At 32.6% G+C, this 15666-nt stretch overlaps 2 protein-coding genes across 7 annotated transcripts in view; one reads left to right on the top strand and one right to left on the bottom strand.

Moving 5' to 3' along the window:
* LOC103570427 (autophagy-related protein 16-1) overlaps positions 1–15666 on the bottom strand; it is a 182768-nt gene that overhangs the window by 36992 nt on the left and 130110 nt on the right. The gene's annotated exons all lie outside the window — the stretch shown is intronic.
* LOC103570426 (uncharacterized) overlaps positions 12907–15666 on the top strand; it is a 123705-nt gene continuing 120945 nt past the window's right edge. Inside the window, exon 1 of the mRNA XM_008548159.2 lies at positions 12907–13145. The gene's annotated coding sequence lies outside the window, so the exon portion shown is untranslated. The remainder of the gene's footprint in view (positions 13146–15666) is intronic.

Below are 15666 nucleotides of genomic sequence, written 5' to 3'. Positions count from 1 at the left end.
GAGTAAAAGAGTAAAAAAAAAAATGTTAAATAAAATAAAACCCCCCAACCTCAGAGTAGTTACGGATGTTAGGTAAAGCACGGAAGAGTGTTTCTTCTTTTGAAAAACGTTCTAATGAAAATTAATGGCTGGAAACTTTTGCTAAACCCCTCGCCACTATTTCTCTTACTCTTACTCTCACACTCTTTTCCTCTCTCCTTCCCTTCTCTTTTTGTTTCTGCTCCTGCTCCTTCCTTTAGTTCTCCTTCGACTCTTCTTACACCCTTACAGAGTTTTCTTTTCCACCCTAAGACTTCTGCAGGCACCTCATCACCCGAAGAGCATCTTAGTGATGCATATGCCCAGACACTAGATCCCAGACTCCAGACTCGAGACAACCAAGACCATATGGCCAATCTGTTTAACTTTACTTTTAAGTTTTAAAGAATAAAATCCATTTACTATTCACCAGTTGTCATTTATCACTTGCTATCAAACTTGTAGTCTGCTTACATAATATCCACTTATTCGTTGGTTTTAGAGAATTTAATGGAAAAATATTTAAAATTTCTAATATATTTTTTAAAAAGTGGATATGAGGAAGTGGGTAAAATTCCCGATATCTAATTGGCTCGGCGCCATCTTATGCTATCTGTTGCTTGTCTCGGTTTCACCAATACAAGCAAAACGAAAAATTTTACGAATTTAATCGGAAATCCGTGATACTATCCTTTCGGAAATTTGCGCTACAATTTTTTTTTTTTTTGCTAATCCTATTTATTTTAGATGAGATAAATTTAATGCCATCAAATAAAAATTTTTTTTTTTACTTATGTAGAATATTAAAATTTCCCATTATTATAATTTTTGTCTGTTAAATTTTATTTTTTAATTTATATGACTTAAAAAATTTATAATATAATAAAAAGTTTTTTTTTAAGACATAAAATGCTATTTATGTGACTTTAGCTCATAAAATAATTTATTCAAATTACTAATTATAAAAATGAACATTCCAATTCCTAATCAAACCCCATTAAAATAATTAATCCTCCCTACGCACCATCAATATTAAATTTAAATTACGGTAATAAAAATTTTAATAAATTATGCCTTAGAAAATAATTAAATTTCGATGTAAATAAATTTATAAATATTAATATCAATGAAAAATAATCTAATAAACAGGTCGAAGATTAAACTATATATATCTAAAAAATATAGTAGCGTGTATCACACATGTTGTAATCGTAAATAATAACCATTAGCGCCATCAACCAGATCGTTTTTAATCCGGAAGGTATTAGCTTTATAAATAAAGATTAAATGTGTAATCAATATATGATTATTAAATATAATAGCTACAGCTACAGACATAGCTACATTCATTCCTGAATTCATATCCTATTCGCATTTAATACCATACTTTTATTATTTATTAATTATAATTATAAGATGAATCATAAGAAGTAGAGCCAGCGGTAGAGGCAGAGTTAGAGCTAGAGGTTAACGTGATCATAAATATGAAATATTATTATTAAATAAATAATAAAACATTAAGAGGTGAATTGTGACAGATGGAAACAAACGAGTTGGGTCTTAATTAATTTTATAAAATGATAAATTGCCGTATCTCTATTCTATACTTGGGACAATACCGAGCAATTGAATAAACTTAGATGCTGAGTAAATCCATAGACATATATTATTTAGTCGGTTAATATAATGTGTGGTGAGAAAAGGGGCTTGTGTACTGGATACTGGAGACTGGAGACTGGAATCGGATCGAGATTGGTATTGGGATTGGGATTGAGATCGGGGACTGGGAAATGAAGAATAGAAACGGAGAGAGTAAATCGATCACTAGTATAGAGAGGAGAGAAAGGACTTGATTCTCTTTCTACTGGAGGATAACTTTCGTATTCGGTGAATACCATAGTGCTGGAGATGGTTAATGTGGGAGAGAGAAAAATAGAGTAAGAGAATGAGAGAAGGCTTAAGTTTGCGGACTTGGGACTTGCGAAGATCGTTGGCGCACGAGTGGACTAACGTTGAGAGCTACCGCTCCGAGCGTAAGAGTTTCTGAGTATAGAGTAGATACTTGCTATTCTGTGCTATCTATCTTCCGAAGTTAGGTATAAAGTGGGTGGGGATGGGACTGAAACCAACGCGAGGTTTTAATTATATTTGTTAATTTATGTTGGAATTATAATTAGCTCGAGGGACTTGATTTTTTAACACAGATTCAAGACGAGCTTTTTTCTTGATACCTTTGTGAGCTAAAAAAAGTAATAAGATGTCTTTGTTGTAGCTCTGATACTTTGCTTAATATTTTAATTCAAAAATAAATTCGAGTAAATTATTAAAATTTTGAAAATTTTAAATTTCCCTCCATTTTAACGATTCACGATTTTTTTCATTTATAAAATATACGCAGAATCGGCGTGCTCCCAAGTGCATTGACCGCGGTGCGACTTTTCTGCTTCGCTCTTCTACGACCTTGGCGATTCAATGCCCGCACCAGATAACTCTCCCCCTTCCTCACCTTCACCAGATAATAGATTATTTCATACGTGTAACTAGTCGGCTAGCGCAACTGCCTCATCCTCATCCTTATCCTCAACCTCAGCCTCTTCCTCCTCTTTTTCTTCTCTCTCCTCTTACTCTTGCTCATACCAGTGGCTCAACAACAACAAGAACCTCCACCTCCACCACAACACGACTCTTGTGAGCTACAACCACAACAACTAGACTATTTTTTCCCTCCACACTCTGCACACCTTACATCGGCGTTCTCTTACTTCTGCTATTCCTACTATTCAGTTATGTTACGTCTGCACCAACATCCTCACTACTCTCTTTGAGCATGTCTCATTATCTTCCGATTACACACTTAAATTATTTATTCACATTTTTTTATTATTTTTTTTTGTTATTCTCAAAGCACCTCGAGACTATCAAAGTCAAGATGAATCTCACGAAATTCGTACTCGGGTCATTAATTTTTACAACGAATAATTATAATCGTTATTATTATTTTAATTTATTTAATTAAACCTGCGATTATAAAGTTTCAATTAAGAGCTTGTAAATAATTTAGTTGAGTTAATTTATAAATTTAAGACTTCACATTTAAATAACGTCGAAAATATAAAATTCAGGCAAAACTATATAATATAAATTTTTTTATAGAACATTAAATATCATATGTATACTCACGGAAAAAACGAGTCTCGAAAATATTTTAATATTTAATATATTTAAGTAAGAAATACTAATGCAAATCAATGAGTGCACCACTTTTACTATTTATTACTAAGTGTATTGTAAAAATCACGAAACAGTAATTGATACTATATGTTTATTTTTTCATTGCGTTAACTTATTTTTAGACCCTTGATACTTATTTTCGCTTCATTATGCTGCGTCGGTTAAAATTGAAAAATCGAAAATTAAGGACAGAGTGGGCTCCCCTTAAAAATTAGGTAAACAATTTATTTTTTTTATTTTCCGTCAAGTTATGAACTCTGTACATTTATTATCATATTCTAGGCAAATATGTGATATGTGGGGCAAAATGGACCACTTAAAAAAAAAATGATAACGAAAAAATTTTTTATTTTTTTATTTTCTTTTTTAATTTATAGGAAGGGGGCCGTCGTGCTCCAGAAAAAAAATTTTTTTTGATTTTTTGCAAAATTTCAACTGATTCTTTTGAAATAGACGGGAAATAAACGAAGGCGATAGTTGAATGCCACAAAAAGAACAAACCGGCTTAAGGGGGCCGTCGTGTCCCAGACTTCCCTATCTTTAACTTTCTTGATAAATTATATTTAATGAACAGTTTTGGTGGTCTATTTTATCCCTCATTCTAAGGAACTGATAATTTTAATAAGTTCAAAACCTAAAATTTCAAAGTGACAATTTTTTCAAAGCCGCCATGTTTCTCTTGGATCTCTAGTAAAACTGACCAGTTACTAGACAAAAACTCAATTTCATTTCTACTAGGGATAAATAGCGTAGTATTAAGTATTGTACAGCAACTAAAAACTACTAAACGGCTTGTAATTTTTCCGAAGCAGATTGATAAAATTAAAAGTTGGTGAGGATAATATATACAAATATGTATTACGAGTTCAGAACCCTTTGTCCAAAGGAGACATCGGAACGACAGACATAGGAAAGGAATCGCGCGCGGCAGATCCGAATTCGAATCTCGATTAAAACAAGTGATTTTTTAAAAATAAAAATCTGCACCAACACCAATATAGGTGACATAAAAAATAATAAAAGTAATAACAACAATAATAAAAAGTTTAAAAACGATTAAAAATTTAATTTTATTTATTTTCATGCTAATTTAGTAAAATCACTAAACGGTATAGTAGAATTTACTAAATATTTAGCCAAGTTTACTAATGCTGTTTATATTTAATTTCCATATTTGAATAGTAAAAATTACTAATTACATATAACTAAAAATTAAATTCTCGAGATAGTAAAAGTTACACATTTTCAATAGCGTTTTAAGATTTTATGAATATGAATTTAATAATTTTAACTCATATTTTTAAGTAAAAGTTGCAAAATTTTTTTCTCCATGCATGTAAAGTAAGAGATCCAGGTTTTGTGTATCTGTTTTTACTAAATTTTACTAAATATATACAAATTCATGGAGTGATCGAGTACTAGTTTTCTGATCGGGTACTAGGTCTCTTAACTTACATATATTTACTTCTAGTCACTAAGATATCGTCCGTCAAAGATAAGACTAACTATCAACTTAATATTTTAATTGATAAATAAATAATTAAATTTATAATCTGGCAGTTTTAATTTTGTTGGCAATCTATCAATTAGGTTGAAAAGTTAACTCATAATTAATTGAGTGCCAAGTGACAGGTATAAATGATAGACTTAAAAGTATTTCCCGATAAGCTAGATCGTTAATATTTTTTATATCAGACCAAGATAAATAGTCATGAATTATTATAAATAATACATATATATTTATTTGGTTGTTAGTATTTTAGTCTCAGCCCAGTTACAGTTCATTCCATTCCAGTTCAGTCCAGTCCAAGTGTCAGTGTGCAGAGGTAGAGGTGGCGGCATTGAAATAGAAAATAAGACCTGAGGCACTCGAATATCTCGGGTCTCAACGGGAGAGAAATTTGCTTATCACGCGCGGCCTAACGGGACGACAGCTGTCGGAAGTACGCGGGATATACAAGAGCACACGGGGAGTTCTTTGCTCCTTTACTTTACTTGCCTGCTTATGCTACACTGTAACATGTTCTTTATTTGTATATATGGAGTGTTATGTGTGGAATAATGCGCGGAATGTCGCGATATACCTTTACACAACTTTACTATTATATATATATATATATATATATATATATGTATATATATATATATATATATATATATATATATATATATATATATATATATAATACACTAGGCTGCTTTACACTTCAAAGGGGGCTCTGACCTTGGACACGTTGTTGTCTTACGTACATTGTACTGAGCTCCAATCCGTTCCTCCGTACTATTCAGACTCGGTACAAGTACAGGTACAGGTACAGATACTTTAAGACTTTTATTTAAAAGTCATTCGATTTCATACGACATACCTGCCATCGCTTACATAACCATATATTATTATTTGTTAAAAATTTATTTTAGCTGAATAAAATACTATATTTTTCATAGTTTTTTGTTTTTCGTGTAATTTATTTAAATTAATATTCTAATTTTTACCGAGTACTTGAAATTTAAAGGACATAATTAACATTAAGATTGAAGGTAATAGATACTTTTTTAAAAAAAATAAAATTTACTAATAAAAATTTTGCCTAACCTTGATTTCAAATCGATATTCGGTGAGTTATTTTTTGAAACCATAATCCAAAAAAAACATGAATAATAAATAAAATAAATGTATTATTAAAAGGATTTTTGTAATATCATCTGTATATATTTAGTCTTAATATCTTAGCAACGTAAACAGTTGTCCTAATAAAATAGCAATGGCAGACTCTAAAACAAAAAAAAACAACTTGTGCGTGGTATACCCAGCCCGGACTGAGTCGCTGGAAATACTGAATAAATAATGCAATCGTTTTATTCATTTTTAAATATACGATATTTACATACTATATTGCAATAAATCATTCAAACTTGCCGCCAATGGCGCCATCAATCATTGAGATGAACCTTAACGCCGCCATTTTGTTCACTAGGATTTATTGGCATAATCTTAAATTTTAAAGTCTATTTTGTGATTATGGGAGATAAAGTTGTTGATTTAAATGAAATAATAAATTATTATTATGGGATCAGATGTTATCATTACAATTTATTTACTACAGTAGATGGTATTTATTTTATTAAATAAAGTTTTGTTTTGCGATGGCAGGTTGTCGCAAACGGCAAGGTTGGATTCGAAGGTAAGAGCTGTGAGGATCACTAGTTGACTGAGATTGACTCTATATATATATATATATATATATATATATATATATATATATATATATATATATATATATATATATATATATATATAGGTTTAAGTATCTTGTGTAGTGTTGCTAAGAGTACTTTGCAATGACGTGATTGCCTGAGGAGACGTTGAACAGCGAGAAAGGCAAATTCATTTGCAACGTTGTTGTATTTAAACCAGAGATAAGAGCTTATAGACTGACATATTTTAATTCAGAGCCACCTAGTGAAATTTTTTGCAAGTACAAGTTGCTACTAATAATAGACTGAAAATTTTTTCTTGGATTATGGTTTTGATATTCTACTCTGATAGCTACAATTGGAGAGATATGGTGAAAATTATAAGAAATAAATTTGTCTGAAATTTGATGTTTTACAAAAAAGTTCTCATTGACTTTTGACCTAAACTCAATATTTACTGAGTAATTACAATTTTTAAAGTATTTATTTGAAAATTTTTTCGTTCCGAAGAAAAGGTGAAAATTTCAATTATCAATATTTTAGTTATAGTTTAAGATAATTGTCTTTTACAGGAGTCCATTGAAAAGAGAATTTTATTTTCTACAACTTCAGTCTCTTTGAAAAATACCCTAAGATCTCTAGTTGTAAAGATAGAGCCTAATTTTGTTGGTTCGAGTAAAAATGTTAAAAAAATGAGGAAAGCTATTGTTGGGGACGTAAATGATGTAAGCATATTACACAAGACGTTATTCATCAGCACACAGTTTATCAGCTCTCAAAGTCATCACATATTCATTTAGACGTCTTGCGGGAAATTTGACATTCATAGCAAGACAGACTGTCTCCATAGTATAGCAACCGTACAGTACACGATGCATCATCTCAACCGAAAAATAACATTTTCCAGCTCGAGATTCAGCCCACAAGACGTATTGTCATTACTCTCCTTACATGACTTTCCGTCACACAACCCCGAGAAAATCACACACTTCCATCTACTCTATTCACACGTTCACACTCTTCTTGTCGTTGGATACATAGTAAACTCGTGCATTCACACATTCGCACATTAATACATCAGGATTCAAGACGCTACATACTGTTACAACGTGAATAATCTTTCTCGGTTTTAAGTGTCAGTAACAAGATTACCTTGAAGTGAATTAATTAACTCTTGCATTCAACTTTAGTTTTTATTTTTGTAAAAAAAAAAATTTTCAGGCTTTATATTGCTTCAACGTCACGCAATACAATATACATGTTGTTACCATTTATTGAGCCGGATGCTAACCTACCAATAAAATTAAATATAATAAAACATACACATATACTCTATAAAGCACTTGTAATCATAACTTGATAATAATAATGATAATTACTCGACTAATGAAATTCTTGTGAACTACTTTGAATTAAAATATCTATAAAACTAGTTTAGCCTCTATGGAAATAATTATTGATAACTTGTTTATAGATAATTTACTATAAAAATTATCCCTATCAATTTTCCTCAAAACTCATTACTTGGTTAATTATTTTAATTTTAATAATTTTAAATAATTATCAGTAAATTCAATTAAAAATTATGCAATTTTATCTTTTTACTTTTAATTTGAATATCTGTGTAAGTATTTAATTTATGAAAAATAATAATAAGACCTTTTTTATAAAAGATTTAATTCCCTATTAAATAAAAGTCATTATAAATTTTTATCTAAGCTCATTATTTTAATTCAAAGTTTAATTAAAATTATTATGCATAACTTTCATAAAAATTGTAAAAGCTTTCGTATTTTATTTTGAGTTAAAATATCTGTGAAACTAATAAATTAATGAGAAATCTATCAATAGAGATATTTTTTTGTACAGGAAATTTGATTTCCCATAAAAAAGATATTATCAATTTTTTTATAAATTAAATATTTCATGTATTATTTTAATTTAATTGATACAATTAAAAAATTTATTGAAGTAAATTTTAATGAATCATTTTGATAATAATAATGAATAAAAAATCAGAGTAGCATGACTATAGAAGACAATTGTTTCATATTTCAGAAGTTGTAGACATTTATTTTGATGACTTGTGGAATAACTATTCGCTAATTGTAATTCAAACTAACTTTTATTAGAATTCCCGTTGTTTTAGTTGTTGTTAGTTTATATGCTTGTAGTTGGTCATGTAACAGCGGCAGAGTAGGTGGTTATAGACCAGGATGAGGATGAGGATGAAGATGAGAATGAGAATGAGAATGAGAATAGCGTTATTAAGGGTTACGCTAAGAGATTTGCAATTAAACCGCGAGCTAACAATTGTTTAATATTTTATAAACTTTCAGTTTGTCAAAAGACTACCCGAACTAATTACGACCCGGATGCTACAGTTTGGAGCCACAAATTTGTTAAAATCAACGATAGCAGGATGGTTTATTAAAATTTCCGGCTCTAGATCGCAGATCTTTATTACCGTTCCAGTTTCTGACATTAATAAAATTTATATTAAATCCATAACTACGAAGTTCCAAAAAAAATCTATTAATTAGTATTTTTAATTACAACTAATTGTTAAAAACAAAATAGTCAATTTTTTAAGTTTTAAAAACCTATGGAGCATCGATTCAAGAAAAATTTAGTAAAATTCCCCAATTTCAATCCCACTAATTAAAAAACAATAACAGCCCCCCCCCCTACGAGGTAATTACTCCTCATTTTTCTCATCAGTCAGCTTTTAATTACGAAAATTTAAATTATATTTTTTTTCAAATTGATTTTCCAGAAGTTACATAACGACCTGCCTCAGAAGGGCGCAAAATGGGCACTGAAAAAATTTGTAAATGGATTCATAAATGAAAAATTCTGATGTTGACTGTTCATAATAATTTCGTATTGATTGTTAAAAATCCTTCAACAGCCTGTTACACATACACCTTATGCTTTTACTTTTAAACCGAGCCATGTTACCCCTCCAATAAATATATATCATTGCCTACTAAATTTACAACTTTCCGAGTCTAAAGTGAATGAATTTGTAATTTATCGCCACTTTCTCCTTTCTTTTCCCAAAATCTCTCCTTCTCACACTCTTCCCCCACCACCCACTTCCTCCTCAAGTTTACGATGTTTCACAAAATCAATGGCTCGTAAGCACTATATGAGACGTGAGCTTACAAAAGTACCCTTATCCCCACTTTTAAAACTTCACCCCCTTCCCGCCCACTCTCATTGTATCCAAAAAGTTGGGTTAGTGTTATATGAGATTTAAAGGTTATATAAATGACAAATAGTGAAAATAAAAGTTAACTTTTAAATTGAAAAAGATAATATTTAGTGAAATTTTAACCTTGAATTGGTTTTAATATTTTTTACACTCGATTTGATATCACCCTTTACTGATAAATCATAATACAACATTATTTTTTTTTATTTTATTGAAGGAGCAGAAGCAGGAGGAGGAGGAGGAGGAGGAGGAGGAAAGTAAGGAGGTGGAGAAAAAGAGCCATGTGCTTTTTTGAGCGTAGCAATATGAGAGATAAAATATATTAAGTACAGCGTGAGTTATATTATAATTTAATATTTAATATCGATAGCCGGGGGACGCGTGGGTGATGATCTGTAACAGCTATGAATATTGTTACCCGAGGGTATAAAGATGGTTTGTTAATACGCACAGGAAGCACGGTTACTAAGGAATTGATTCGTCATTATTGCTTACTCATCTATTACCATTCAACCTGATATGATGCTGGATCATAATAATCAGAGACACTGAATACATCACGCCGATTATATTACTTTTAGCTATATACTATACAGCATATCGCTTTGAATTTTTTATTACTACTCTTTAAATCAGTCCTCATAGCTCAAAGCTCACTGCTCTTAATATACGATACGATAATTTTCCCAGCGCCATCGGCAAACATTTTGTCAGTTGGTCGTTTCAGGTAATGAGAGTTTGGTACTTGTTTTTTTACTCACTAGAGGACTAAGTATTGGTTTAAGAAAAAAATTGGAGAATTATCAACAAAAAATTATCGCGTAAAATCGCGAATTAAAAAAAAAATGCAAATCTACTATTAGCGATATATTAATGATAATTAGAAACCAAAGGTGATTTTTGCAAAGCAAATTAAATTCTCTTTAACTTTGATCTCTTTGAAAAATTCTATTAAACCAATATGTACTAGGAAAGATACGAGCAATGTCTCGAGAGGTTTATAAAAAAAATAACCGCGTCGGATTACAGCGTCGCTAAAAAATTTTCCAAGGTGTTTTAAACCCAGGAATATGTCCTGCCAGCCAGCAAGCTGATGCTGGACAAGATGATAAATCGATTCTATTGAAGCCTGATGCGGGAAGAGAATAAGAATGTACTCGTACTCTTACTCGGCAAGATTATCCCCGAGATTCCTTTCACGCGCCTTATGTCGGCGACTATCACCAGAAGCTGAAAACACCTGAGCTGACTACACTACGTTGCTAGTTAAAAATTACCGGATTATTGCCAGAGTTCATTATACAGCCTTGTGACTGGAATCTTTCCCTCGAACCCAAGTTACGTAAATCCGAATCCGAATCCGAATCTAAATCCCAAACCATCTTCAACAGACTCCATTCAATATAAATGTAAGCCGTAATAATAAATATAATATAGTATCCAGCCAGCTACTTCCGGTTATACCATCCCGACGTTGAATTCTACTGCAGCCATCGGCTGCAAATTTAAATTGAATAATTTTTATCAAAACAGGTTCTGTGACCTGTTAATCTATAAGAACTTTATTAATTTTAATTTGTATTTGCTGCCATTGAAATTATTCGTCTGCCACGAATCGAATTTCGATGATGTGATGTAAAAAAACGGTAAATTATTTAAAAATGCTAACGACTGGATGTCGGATGGTGGATCTTGGATGCCGGGTTCTGGTTACCATGGGTGGGTTTGTTTATTTATTTATTTAAAATTACTAAATATTTAAGCTGGATCCTTTCTGCTTGAAATAGCGGCTTTGTTTGGGTGGTTATTGAATAACCTGTAAAGTACCGTACGGAACAGACAATAATCCAAGGCAGATCCACTAAACGCTAAATTCGTCATTAACCCAAATATTACGTAAGAGCGAATTTTAATTAGCCAACGGTAAAAGCTACGGATTTTTAAAAGATGTAAATGGTGAAATAAAAATAGCTATTTGTTGAGGCTTTGTGATGAGAACAATGCTCTTTTTGTTTTTATATTGGAAGCGAGCTGGACATTTGCCTGACCTGGTCATTGCCCAGACTAATTTGCACTAAATGTGAGATGCGAGGCTTTCAGATATTTTTAACATTCAGCCTTTTTGTAAGGGGATTCGACGAAATTAATTGAAGATATGGCAGAAATAGTAGAAATGGCTTAGACCCATTAGACATTAAAAATTCTCTAACTATTGGGAGAATCACGCGTGATATTTTTGAAAAAAAATTTCATAAATTGTCTCCAGTCGAAATATGAACAACTGATGATACCATCGATTAGTATTTGAGCAGCTCAATTACTCAAATTCGCATCGGAACTCGCAATTTAATGAAATAATCAATTTGGGATTTTAAAATAACGGGCAATCAATTATTGGCATTAGTTTGTTATCGGATAAAACAGTAGTTCCAAGTGAATTGATCAAAATATAATGACGTGTACAATAGCTTGCAAATAATACCGAGCGTCAAACAGAAAACCCCAACCAAACAGATCATGAGCAGGGTGCGCGAAAGAGTAGTTTAATTTACAGCGTGCCCCCGAGCGAATATGTTAATCCCTGGAAAATAACCAACGAATAACAACGTCCTCTGCTGATTGCGATCCGATAATAACATACAGGCTCTTCTGTTACACATATAAATATCTGCCCACTCATCCTACACCCTTTCCCCCCTTTCTCTTTATCCCCATCCCCCAACAAACTAATGTACTCTTGCAGTTTTGAATAAATGATTCATTAAATGCCTCACTAAACTATTAATTCAACAAATAAACCAACTTTCGAGTCATCCTTTTTTGATAAATTATCAACTTTTTGTCATCTTTCAGCCTGAAAAGATTATTTATATGAAAATTCGTCTGTTGGTTCTTGAATACCTAAAAATTTTTCAGCTTATATAAAAAAAACCAAAAATATGTAAAACATATCTATTCGTATCTGTTAACAAAAAGACGAATAAGTAAGAATAAGATATTTGTAACACGAAAGCTTTGTTGAAAGCATATTCCCCTTCCCTTTCCTCATAATAATCCAGTGAATAGGATCGCCAATAATAATTCGTATGTGCTGGGTTCTAAGGTGATGTTGAGCATTCCACCTGCCAACAGCAACCGGGTATTGCTTGCCCCCCACTGCCCCGCCTGGTTGGTACTGCCAGGAAAAGTGCCCGCACGGGTTGCAGTCCCAGCATTTCTGTGTTGGTTGTGGCCGTGAACGGGGCTCTCAAGTCCAAGGGCACCATCGCCAACAGATCCAACACACATACACTATAAAAACTGAGTACTTACAATTTACAACTCACAAGTACAATCACAACCACAACTCACAACTTACTACCTGCTCTTTACATTGTTGAACCAAGTGCACATATCGTTGATACGGTTCTAAGTGGTGCCCGATCGCGATTCACCGGTCACGAGGACCCGTTCCAGGTTTAGTTATAATCCAAATAGTCATCAGGTAGGTGTGCCGTTAAATATTTACATATTTAGACACTAAAGGTCTTGAGCTTGAGGTTGTTTACAAATTTTTGTTTGTTTGTCTGTTGTCTGCTGAACAAATGTTTGCTTTGATTTGTAGTGATTTTAAATTCAAGTGGACGAAATTGCCTTTTGATTTCGTTTTTTGGTTAGAAACTATTTGCCAACCGTTCCTGTCAATGGGTGGAATCAATTTCGGCTGTGCTTAAACTCCCTTTGAATGCGGAGATACCCATAAATAATTATATCCCAGTGCACCCGATTATTAATTTAAGTATCCACCGATAAATTGTATCTGTGGGTTATACGAAATCGGTTTAACTAATAAACTGGGCGTCGAATGGATTTTTATGGCTCGAATGAATCGGATCAGCGATAAAGCCCTGGGTAATTATAAACTGGGATTATTATACTGAATTTGTTGGAAGGGTTTCAGCAAAGTTGCTTGCTGGGGAACCCACTGAGAGTGTGTGTTAATTTAACAAAAGATCAGCCAAGTTATTACACGGCATTGAAAGACTTAATCAGTTCTTGTAATTAATGTAATGAAAGAAAATAAAGGGGGAACATTATAACAAAGATTGTGTTGGTTAGAGATAGTAAACTCGAGGGTTGGAGAACTGACGCGAGCCGAGGGAAAGCAAAGGAGGGTGACTGAGGCTGGTTAAGGCACTTTCCTTTAGTACAACATTGCGGCTAACTGTTAACTTAACTTGGAAATAATTAGTCTGGATAATGGAGCGCGGGTTCTAGGTTTTAACCAGTCCAAGATTCAGGAAGCACAATGTCCGTACGAGTAATGAGCTCAAACGTTATTGATTAAACAAAGTTTTTTAGGTATAAAGGGGAAAGGTTTTTATATGGGTAAAAAATCTGATGACTCGTCAAAATATACGGAGATTATTTAGTTTTTAGCTCGTTTGGAAGCATTTAATTGAAGGAACCTCGTTACGGCTCGTCATTAATCGCACGGATAACTTTTGAGTTGTAGACGAGGAAGCGAGGGATGAAACTGGTGCCCACTTTCTTGGTTATCTGTTCGAGGTAACTTTTGGGAAGATAAGGGTGCCTTGAAAGGAGTTCTGAACCAAGAGCCTGGTTGCTCTTGCTCTTGCTCTTGCTTTTGGTCTTGGTCTTGATCTTGGTTGATCCTGGCGCTAGTTCTCTTTCCGAAGGAATTCTAGAAGGAGGCTTGAGTTTAATGAAAGTTTCGGGTTTTTAGCGAGGGTGTCCGAACTGTATATGGAACAATGGTTGGGTTAATTAAGACGGGGGTTTATCTGGTTCGTATTGGCGATGATGTTTAATTTTTTTTTTCTTGCGGGTGGTTTTTATTGCGAGCCAACTCATAACCCGTTTAATAATGAGAATGACGGTGTCTTGGCTCGGGTATCAATGTGTCAATTAGCAGCTAAGACGATAAATATCTGTCAACTATCGCGTTCAGTAACGGCCTCGTAAGTTATGTTGCGCTGGATGAATTATCGCTTAGGAATATCATCTCGCGGCCTAGGCGACTCGATATAAACAGGACCGGAATGCAAGATCGATCGCATGCCATACCGATAGTAATATCTTTTTACCTACACATTTTTATGGTATTTTAAATTATTTCATTATTTTGCTAAAATTCTAAAATTGTTTAAATTCTGCGGTATTTATTATCTGACTATTAGTACTCAAATTTAAAATTCCGTCAAAACTATTGGAGTATACGGAAAAAATTATGAAGGCAATTATTGTAGAGAATTAAATTTCCGAAAAAATTGGTTAGTTTAATAAATTATTTGTATATTTAAACATCAATAAATTAGGGGATTATTATTTTGATGATATCGATAAATAAAATTATATAAAAAATATATTACTATGAGAAAGTATGTAGGATAATGTAGTAATTCATGTTTAATGTGACGGTGAAAAAATTTAAAGGTAAATAAAAGTAAATAAAAATGAAGTGCAAAGTGAAAAACATGAAGGGAAGTAGCTTATTTGATAACGCGTCGCCTGTAGTGGGTTGAAAAGCTCTTGAAATCGATTTATTCAAGATGTTAAATAACGAGGCGGATCTGTCGCTTTTTTCACCATCAGCGCAACTCCATTTTATTTTTCATTTTATTTATTTCCTTTAAAACTAAATACTTTTATCCACCAGACATCAGCCACCAGCCACTAGCTCTACTACCATACCAATAAATAAACTTCAATTCCATATTACGGTTTTAAATTTTCAAATTTCACCAAATAAAAGTCTTGTCATTCTCTGATATGAAATTAACACACGAGCTAGGAGCTACGACAACTCGAGGAGGATGACACTCCGACAATGACTAGAGTTAAGTATACCACTGGTGGATCTGAATGTAGATGTAGAGTAGACGTAGACGAGCCAGAGACAAGGACACGAGCTGGTGCACCAGTGCAACGTAAAAAGGATGTTGTACATCTATTGGTAGCTTTATATGTATATATATATATATGTAGAAGAATAAGCGCACGAC

The sequence above is a fragment of the Microplitis demolitor genome, chromosome 4, assembly GCF_026212275.2.
Source record: "Microplitis demolitor isolate Queensland-Clemson2020A chromosome 4, iyMicDemo2.1a, whole genome shotgun sequence".
NCBI lineage: Eukaryota > Metazoa > Arthropoda > Insecta > Hymenoptera > Braconidae > Microplitis > Microplitis demolitor.
This window is presented reverse-complemented; position numbering and strand designations above follow the sequence as displayed.